Consider the following 11,035-nt stretch of genomic DNA (forward strand, 5'->3'; position numbering starts at 1 on the left):
CCCCGCGCCAGGACCGCCACCCACATCACACGATGACAGCTGATGTGCAGGGACAACCCTGAAGCTGTTTGATTTTTTTATTTTTTTTTTGAAAGCAGTCCATCAGTCTCTGCGTACATTATTCATCAGGAAAACAGCTGAAAGGATATTTACTTTGTCAATTTTCTCATAAAAGCTTCCTTGGGCACAAAAAAGTCACCCGTGGTTACAGCAAGAAAAACTTAGCTATTTCGGAGGCAGGTTCAGCGCTCTGTCAGACACAAATTGAAGGCTGTTGTAGTTGTGGATACTGGCCACCCACATCAGTGCTAGATCAAAGCAATGGCCTGCTACAGCGGCTGAATATTCAGTGACGTTATTGGAGTGTGATAGGTTCTTCTGCTCAGTCAGTGACTGTGGGAAAATGAGGACGGTCTGATAGAGATTTTGCTCCGTTTTACTGTCTTTTAATGGGCTTTGGGGCTGCTGTACAGTGTATCTATCAGGTGGAGATCACAGATCTGCCACCCACTCCTTTAAACACTACTCACCTCTTTAGTCAAGGTTGGCTTTCTCATTGGACACCTTGTTTTAGGGAAGAGGAAAATGGTTTCCTCTGTGAAATGTGTAATCAAATGTAAGATAAGAAATGCATTAGGTCATGGCAATTCCCACAATGTGCTGTCTGATATGGCGATGTGTGTGAATGTGTGTGTCTGTGTGTGTGTGTAACTCAACTGCACCACCACAGTTAGATGTTTGACTCCCACTGGATCTGCCAGCGCTAAAACTGCATCGCTCATCAGATGAAAGCATCCACTAAATGGCATATGTTATGATTACATGATTTCATGGACGTGTAAGTGTGGGTGTGTTTTAGTGTGCAGCCTTTTTGTACATGCCTTCCTCATGCTCAGTTAAGTCCATGCCACCTGTGATTAATAAGAGATATCCCAGATCCAGCGGGTTAATGTTTAATCAATCAACTGGGAGAGAAGCCTCTAAATGGCCTAGTTTATTTTTAACCACTGCATCACATTAAATGCACAAAGGTTTTACGCAGCCAAAACTCATTATTTTTGCTTTCAGCTAATGTTTATCAATCTGTAGTGAGAATATTTTACACCAGGCCTATATGCTTGTTTTCCTATCTGGGAAAAGTAAGAAAGGTTTCGGCTATCAAGAATATAATGTTGTGAAAAGAAAGGACAGAATGAAGTGATTTTTAGGTTTAAAATCTCAGAACAAGGTCAAAATGTTTTACAGCGATAGTGGTGATATTTTGTTTCTTTCCCTCCGTCCTTATTAGTAATATTAGTAACACTGCTACTGTGTGTTTCCTTTCCACTGTGAGCTGCTACTGTGTGACTTGGCTGAAGGACTTGCACTATGAAATCAACACCCCACTCAGCAATAATGCTCTCTGAGGCTTGGCCAGTTTACTAAATAATCGATCCAAATAAAAGCAGCAGATAAAATTGACTGACCCTCATATACTTAATTATTGCAGCTATTTGACCAAATAGCATTTTTCAGGATGCTGTGTGTCACAGGCCATCAATATTCCTTTAATCGCTGTTAGTTATTGCCCTACTTTGTTACTGCTCTGGATGGCCGGTCTCCAGTGGTCAGTCTGGCCCAGGGCAGTGAGGGAATGAGATGCTAAATGGTTGCGCAAACAATTTGATTATGCTGTTTAATTCCCGTCATATAGATCTGCCGGGCCTGCTGATGCACTCATTTCTGTGAGGCTGTACAGCAGAGTGCTGACCTGCCTACCTCACACCACCGGCCCTGAAAGAACTGCTTTTTCCTCCATGGCCTGTGGATCAATAGTGACTGCTCCCTGGGTATGGACTGGTGTCTTCACCTCTCACCAGTAACCTTTCAGCTCTCATATGATGGAGCACTGTTCAACATCCAGTCTAAGAACAAATGTTGCGTTTGTGGTCTCGTCCGCAGGCCCCCAGTCCCTTACCTTGCTGAGCCAAGGTGTTGTAATACAAGGAGATTTGAGGGTTAACTCTCCCCGTAGACGCAGACCACCTCAGCCAAGTGAAAAATGAGAAATGAGCAGGGCAAGCTCTCAGGCCCAGTTGCCCAGTTCCCGAAATTAACATTTCAATTCAAAACCAATAATAACGCATTGTGTCTGGCATGAATGAGTGCTGCTGCAAAGGGAAGGCGATACCTCCTGTTCCTGTGTCAATGAAAAAGCTCCTTCATCTTCTGCTAAAGGGCCCACACAGTCTGAGGTCAGCCAGTCAGCCTTGGTTACACTGCACAGGCATGCCTGGGTGGATGGCTCGAGCTTCCCGGTGCCTTTACAAAAGCCAGGAACTACAAACACACACACACACACACACACACACACACACACACACACACACTCACAGACATAGACATACATACACATTCACAGAAACACTCATGTCATGCTCTGCCCGAGGTTGATGGCTCTCAAGTTTTGCCAAGGACTACTTAGCACTTTGAAAGAAAAGTACACTTTGTGTTATTTGAAATTGGTTGAGTAACTAATTGCAATATCATATGACCATTTTAGACTCGGCAGCTTATTATGATTTGAAACATAATAATTGCATGAAGGTAAATAATCTTTACATGTGCATACCACTTGCTTTTCCTTCTGATGGTCTGTTAGGGCTGCATTCGGGTTACATCTCGAGTGTATGTCTCTGTTCATGTCAAACCCTCTGATATGCTCACTGACAGGAGATCTTGGGCAGTCAGTAGGGATCACAAATAAACACACTGTGTTGTGGGGTTTTGGGCATTTTGGCTTTTGAGAATGGGATTGGGAGCCAGGCTCTGTGGCTCTGCCAAGAAGGTGTCAGAGCCGACCTCTGCTACATGCTCCCCTCCATCAGAGAGCAGATTACCAGTCTGGGAGGTGAGAAAGAGGGACACAGGGCAATTTTAAGAGAGCACTGTGGCTCTTTCTACTGAGACTGAAGGGGTGCAAGAGCCTATCTGCTAGCTGTCTGCTCCAAGCGATAGGAGCTTTGTTAGTCTGAGGGATTCCTTACATCCACTGCACTGTCCACTGGCAGGAGGCTTGTCTGGGTGGGTTAATCTTACATCGCTGATGTTTCACTTTTCTGTGCTCGAGTTTCAGGTGTTTTGCACTAAAACATTGGTCAGGGATGGTACCATCAAAAACATCTTAAAAGGTCGAGATCTACACAGTCAATATTGATATGAAAGCCATTCAACCCCCTTGGTGTTGTATTAAACATAAAATTAACCTCGACAAGGGGCTCTGGGAACAGGTAAGCCAGGAAATTAAAACTGGCATAGTTACCAGGACAGTTTAAGGCTCGAACATACTTTCCACATTCCACATCTGTTCCATTCATACTACAATTGAGGGTGCACATCCCATACCAGGCATGCACATTTCCTTTCAGGTGGTGATGGTAATGGATCATATTGTTGTTTGACAAAAAGCATGCATGTTAGGAAAGACAAGAAGTTTGCTGTTTGCTGTTTTTATCTGAACAACAACAAAAAATGCAAAAAGAGAAAATCTAATGTGAAATCACTTAACGAGAACAGGGGTTATCTTTTGGAACTCCATATATATGGGTCCACGCCGACCTGCACAAACATGGGTGGATGGACATTTACGTTACCAAAGTAGACGCTCACGGACACATGAATAGTAAGAAGCTGTCTTGAGGCAGCATTGTCAGTCCTGTGCGGGAATCTACAATATTAGAAAAGGTGTCAGAGAAATGTCAGTGTTTCTCAGCACTTCTCAGCTAATTAGTTGTCAAATCAAAACACCTTTTCCGACTGTTAAAACACCTGCAGTTTAAAGAACCACTCTCATCTAAAAACCTTTTTTTGTTTGTTTGCCTGTTTTTTAAGTATTTTTATTATCATTATTGTTATTATTATTTGTGAATCACTGAAATGTGGCGTGGTGTCCAACCAGCCAGCGTAATGCACTGCATATGGTTCCACTTTTTAATGACAGACCTTATATTAAGTTTGAAAATGATACCAAGACATTAGAGACTACAAACATAGGGTTTTTATGTATGAGGATTAACTGCTTAGAATGTTACATTGCATATCTGTACTGAGATATTTATATGTAAATCCAGTAAATGAGAGCACAACCTGCTTGTTCTCTGCAGTTTCCAGGTGTGTAAAAGGTAAAAAAAAATACAGCACAACAGGCCATATAGTGATTAGTTATTGTGTGTTTTTATGAAATGCCTTGACTGGCCAAGGCAGCATCTTTTGGCTGGCAGTGATGACATCAGTGCTCCCAGCGAAGAGGCCAGCTCCACTAATAAGGCGCTGCTGGGATTGCTGCCCGCTTAGGTTGTCAATGAGTCTGTCTTGATCTGAGGATTAGGCCAGTCGTTCCAATTACAGCCTGGTGCCTTGAGGTTTGTCAGGCATTGACACAGACGCCTGTCGATGGCCCCGGTGCATATTCTAGGACCCCGCTGAGTGACAGGCGCCAGCGCGCCAAGAGACGATGACACACTGTGAGTGTGTGTGTGAGACATGTGTGTGTGTGTATACGTGTCTGTTCATGTCTATCCCATATCATTAGGTTCTTATCCATGTCATAGCTCTCAGCTGAAAATGAACCTGTCCTACTGTGTATAAACTACGAAGCACAAGTTAGAGTAGTGTGTGTGTGAGTGTCTCATTTCCATGGCAGAGATATCGACTCCTCATGACAGTCCATCCTACACACATGAAGGAGCAAGAATACAGGCATTAGACTGATGATGTATCAGTCTTGTATCCTGGCTGCCGGTCTTTTACAAAGACCTTAATGCAAATAAATTATTATCAATTCATGATGTAGTCCAGGAATTATCTTGTGATGATAATTATTATTTTTTGTTTGTTCGTTTCCTTTAGCCTGAATTGTCTATATTCTCCTATATTGGAATGTATAATATAGAGCAGGGGTTCTTAATGTTTTCATGACTGAGTGCCAATTTAGGGAGCCAGCATATGATCGAGGGCCGCACAGGGAAAGTGCACATATAAATCAAAATATTATTCCATCTCATTTCCACAGTAAACTGCCAAGTTGTCTACCAAAATTGCTAACTTTAGCTTGCAGCACTAGCGTTGATGACAAAACGTAATTGCCATGACACTCACAAGGTGCCACTAGTTGCCATGCAACCAGTAGCTTTCTATATGGACCCTGATGAGCATCTGTTGTCCTAGTTTTTGTGGTGTGTCTCACACACATGGCACTAGTCGGCCCTTGTCAGGCTGTTGTTGTTTTTTTAGCTGATTCAGCATGTTGAATCAGAGTTGGAGATGGCAGAACTGATTGGCAGTTCAGCTCAGTGCACGGTAAGAGAAACGGAAGTGAGAAAAGTAAACGAATGACTAAAGTGAAGAGAGCATGGAATCAAAAGAAACTTATTATAATAGGTGAGATTATTCTTTAGCCATTGAGCTCTTTAGCAGAAACAGTTTGTAATTGTTCGTGTTATTGTAGCACTGTGAGCACATGGTATACATCATTTGTTCTGTCAACATCAGGTTCTGTTGGTCTTCCAGTTTCCCTTTTTGGATGAGAAACACAGACTACCACCATCTGCTGGTACAGAGTTATTTCCTCTCATGCAGGGGCAGTACGCACATGCTAGTCTGCCGTTGGCTGTAGTTTTTCTGGTGTGTTCAAGTGCAACTTTTTGGCCGTGAGACAGACGGTGTGAAGCAGCGCAACAGTCAGCTTTCGTTGCCACTAGTTCTCTGATGCCAGTTTGGTGTGTCTGGGCCTTAAGTTGTCATTCCTAACCCGATAGATGCTTCTTATGAGGGTGCAATTTGACACCATAGCTGAGAAGTGTATTAAAGGTAGGCAACTGAAAGTGAAAGCATTGCAGTGGTCCACAGATGGTTGGCCTGGCATTGGCCTGCAGGCCACACTTTGTGTAACTATGCTGTAGGTGGTACATTTACCGTCTAAACAAAACCATGGCTTCTGGTGTGTATCTACAGCTCAGCCATGAGTTACGGGGAGCAGGTTTGTGCTCTCTCGGAGCAGCACTCAGTAACTTGACATGGCTTGGCTGGACTCAGCCACCTCTCATCTGGTCATCTCTGCTAACCTAAACCCCCCCTCCCTCCACACACACACAAGCTTGTCGCCTGGGAGGCCAGCAGTGACTTTACACCCACAGAGGTGGGTCATGTGACACAGACTGCTGTGTCCCACATTTGATACTTAATATTCACCACCTGGTGTTATTTACATGCCATTAAATGAGAGATGGGTGCCGTCCTCACTGACTCTATTTATCTGATTTGGATAAAATCATCAAAGATCCTCTTTTTGTGTGTCTGAAATTAAAAAATATTCCTCTTTAACCACTCAGAAATAACATCCTCACTACATTTTTAAATTTCATAGCAGTTCTTCCCTCCATTTTTGCCGGGTGTAATGTTATCCGGGAGCGATGTTAGCAGGCTGTAATTAAATATGAATGCAGCGCTGTTGGTTGCCCAGCCAGTTTGTTTGGTTGAGTGCTGGCCTGGGGAAGAAAGCTCATCAAATCAGTTGTGTTGGTGTCATTCTACACCCCTATAACACTCCATGACAGGGAATCTCGGTGGTCCTCTGTAAAAAGGGGCCGGGAATCACCTGTATTTAGAGTTAATGGATTCGAAATAACTCACAAGCTCGCACTTTAATGAACGCTGGATTGATGAAAAAAAAGGGCCCCTCGCTCCCCCTTGTCCCCGCATTGCATGAAAAACATTTTCAAATTGCATGCTGGCACAGATAATTCACTTATTCTGTGTAATTGGATGCTGACCAGGGTTAATATGTAGGGTGTCATTAAATGGAAATGTAGAGTTGTAAAGGGGGACTGTATGATACAGGGAGTCTTTTCTATAGAGCTGCCCCTATAGAGCTGATTGTGAGCTCCTTCTTCGAGCTGGCAGGGACCTTCTTTATTTGGGGCAACTCAAGCATGAATTCTGCAAGGGAAAGATTGGGGACAGTTATATTCACTTCTGTTTGTTGCCCAGTTGAATGAAATGACCTTTAAGATAAAGGGAATCTCTTGAGCAAGTCAGGTGAAGAAAAGGCCGCACAAATAGGGCAGATGTGGTGAAAGGAACTTTTTAAATTCGACAGTGAAGGAGGGCTGCTAGACCATGGATAGTTAAAAGACTGTTGTTTGCTGGTAACCCTGCTCTGCCACCATGACAATGCCACACGGGAGGAGGCACTCACTGTGGACGTTCCTTATTTTGATTCAAACAAGATTGAACACCAGGGAATTACTTTTTTTCAATTTTATTTTTAACATAACTGTTGAGTAAAAATCCTGTGATCCTCCAGAAAATAGTTGGGGGAATGCAGCAGCAGAATAATGCAGGGTAATCTAGAGACTGGTTAATTAAGTTGCTCCTTCAACCTCCATTCATGGGAAAGGCCTGTAATTAGTCTTCCGAAAGCAAAGGTATTTTCTTCAGATGGGTCAATTTGAATTCCTCCTGACTCCAATGAAGAACGCAGAGCTTCTGTGGCTTCAGAAGAGGCCTATAACCTGCATTCTCCCAGTGATAGCAACACTGTAAAACTTAACCAAACGCTTAAACATGTCCTAAAGAAGAACCATTAAAAGCCAAAGAATGAGGAAGTACAGTCAGTAATAAAAAAAAAAAAAAAAATGAACTCTTCCGGGCACAGCCCACTTTTTGTTTTGCCCGGTAGTTTGGTGTCAGCTGAGCTGTGCCACGACTCACCAGCTTTGCCACCTACAAAGAGGGCAGACTCCGGGCTGCCTGGGTACTTTTGGTGAAGAAGTTAATCATATACCTCAGAGTAGCGCGACACAAGAAAAGCGGTGTTTGTAAACCTTCCCCCACGGCTCTGCCCATAATTGGCTCTACAAGTGACTGCCTCGGCTTCCTGTCAGCATTATATCTGTGTTCACACCAGCCCAGCTGGTAAGACATTTGTTCCTTGGAAACATGGCTGCTGTTTTGATCTTTGGACTGTGAAAGCAAAGTAGCTCTCACAATGGTAGTAATGTGGGGAGGATTTTCCAGGCTGTGGAGGAAGCCAGGCAAAAATGTCCTGCTGCCTCGGCCTCGGAGTGAAGAACAGCACTTTGGTAATGTTGTTGGTGCTCGCTTTGCTCCTTTGTTACATCTGCTGTGGGATGTTTAATCAGTGATTGCTGTTCAGTGAATGCTCAGTGTGAATCCCAATACACCTGTACATCAGATGCTCTTTGGTTGGCCTATTGCTTTCTGTCTTTTTTTTAAAATTTCCCTCCATTCTTAAAATACTCTTTAGCAGTTCTGTGGTGTGGTGGAAAAAGTACTCACATTATTTATTTAAGTAAAAGTGGAAATATCTCTATGTAAAAACACTTTTTACAAGTTAAATCCAGCGTTTAAAATTTTACTTGCTAGTACAGAAATATTCAGTAAAATAAATGTTAGCACCATAGTATTGTCTATTGTATATTATCGGATTATTAGCCTATTATAGCTGGTTGAGGTTTTGACTGATTTTGATTACTTTGCTGGTTATTTTAATCTACAGCAATGCATCATTATGTCATAACATCATCACATGTCTTAGAAATGGAATAACAGAGTTTTCCTTTGAATTGTGGCAAAGTAGAAGTAGCCTATAAAGTAACATAATTATTACTATATCAAGCATATGATCAAGTGTTACATTTTACCAAGACATATACTTAGTATATTCTGGGCTTTACATTATTATGAGTAAATTAAACATTTGACACATGCTTCAAACAGTAAGCAAATTTTTATTATTAAAAATAAAGAGCAGAACAAAGAAACTGAATGGGGCCAGTCGTCTCTGTGGCATCTCGTGGTGGTACACAGATTGTTATTAGGAGGCAGCGAGGATGCAGGAGCGGAACTTCATGTTGGAGTTGACACATGGCAGGAATCTGAGATTAAAATTGGAAATGTTAAAGTACTGCTGGTGACACCTCGACGTGTGGAGGGATGTAACTTCCTGTGCAGCTGTCAAGAAACACTTCCCAGCACCTCCCAAGCTGCTGTGCTCGTATCTGCACCTCAGCTCTGCTAATAGAGCATGCAGGGAAAATGGGGGAATGGAAAACACTTGGAATATGCTCATAATTAATCATAGTAACCCTAAAATCAGAGGTTGATGATACATTTATAACAGTAACCATTTGTATGGTACAAATGTGTTTTTTCAGAACACACACACATCTCTTTGATTTCAAAGCGAACTTTAATTTGGTTTGTTTCCTTTTGCTAAATAAAGACGTGCATTAAGATATGTTCATGTGACATGATGATGAATATATTTTCTCCCATTGTTGATTAATACAAGATGCATGAACCTTTGAATGTTGCATCATGTGTTTGCCGTTCTTCTGAGGGGTCCGTGGGTTTCTGACAGATATCTTAGCCAGGTACAAGGAGGAATAGCTCAAGTTGCAGCCACCCGGCCACATGTGTTTGCAGCGGTTGCCTTTGCGTAATGAAGAATCGCTCCTCTTCACTTCTCACCGGATGCACGTATGGCTGAATATGACTTTCTCTGGCTGGTTCTCCCATTTATAGACAGGCTAGATTTGTTTGGGATTTTTTCGGAAAACCACACTCTGATGAACATCCTGCCCAAGACATTTAATTGTGGCTGCTCCATTTTGTGCACAAGCAGTGCTGTGCCTTTTTAGGACTTGTTTATTCAAAAGCGTCCACATGTTGATTGTAACCTTATTTTTTCCTTCCTTTGGCCTAGTCACATTTTTCAGGGCTTTATGAACCCTGGATGGTGATGGTAGGGCTTAAGTATTCTGGTTTATATAATTCATATATTATTTATACAACATGTAATTTCAGAAACTGTAATCTATCATTAATTAACTTTTTATTTACATTTTGGCCAGCAAGGTTTTTTTTTTTTAGCATTTGCTGCAGAAAATTCATGTAATTTATAAAAAAACATCTTCCCACCATATGTCTCAGTATTTGTTTGCTTACCTTGGGGTAGAGGCAGTAATAATGAGAAATGAGCACAGACAATACTTTGAATGCATGAAGAGAAGCCTCAGTCATAAATAGCAGTGGGGGCTGAAGCTAAATATTGACTGTGTGACTCCACACTGATGTCTCCTGTGACTGTAGGCTTTTGTCTTTTTCTCCACCGGCGTGTGGTCGTAATTGAATTGTAAACAACACCCACCATGTTATTATTTACTGCGCTATGCTGCTCAAACCATTCGACCAGCCACCGCCTCTGCCACCGGAGCAGAGCTCTGAGTCACTTTGACGTGTTACCTAAAAGGCAGTGAAAACAATATATGGCCAGCTCATCCATAAGTCATGGCATTTGGCGCAGCACCGGTGCATCCAACAGAAAGGGGCTTTATGAATGGCACAAAGTCTGTGAATGATAACGGTCATTAATATGTCCATTGAGGGTCACCACATTCATGCCACATATCAAATCCCCTTTGAATGAGATCAGTTCCCTCCTGTCAGAGCCCATTAGATCCGTCCCACAGCCCCAGTGGCCAGCTGACAGGGGAGAAACCCTAGCCCCAGCCTAGCACCATTAGCATTAGAAAATGAGCAATCAGCTGGAATGAAGCGCAAGAGGAGGGGGGGACTCTCCAAACTTTAGTAATGATACCGGGCAGATACAACGCTAAATGTAACACCGTGTCAGAGAGGCATTGTGCTCTACAAACAACCAAAAACAGTCCACTACTCTGATAATTTCACCACCATTTTTCTTGTTTGATTCAAATATCTGAAGTGAATATACTTCTTCGTGTAGTGCATGTCTTGTGGTTGGTTGTGACTCTTTCACAGGCTGCACACTACCTCCCCTCCACTGAAAATGTTCCGGCTGCTCATAGAAAATTGTGTTGAACCTCTTTGACTTTGCGAAATAATTGAGTTAAAACACTCGATAAAACATTAATTAGCTTAGCAGTCTGGAGCAGATAACATAGATAAAACCCTATGTAATTCATATTGATTAGAATATGCACATTGAGCGTAA

This window comes from Epinephelus moara, chromosome 1, assembly GCF_006386435.1.
Source record: "Epinephelus moara isolate mb chromosome 1, YSFRI_EMoa_1.0, whole genome shotgun sequence".
NCBI lineage: Eukaryota > Metazoa > Chordata > Actinopteri > Perciformes > Serranidae > Epinephelus > Epinephelus moara.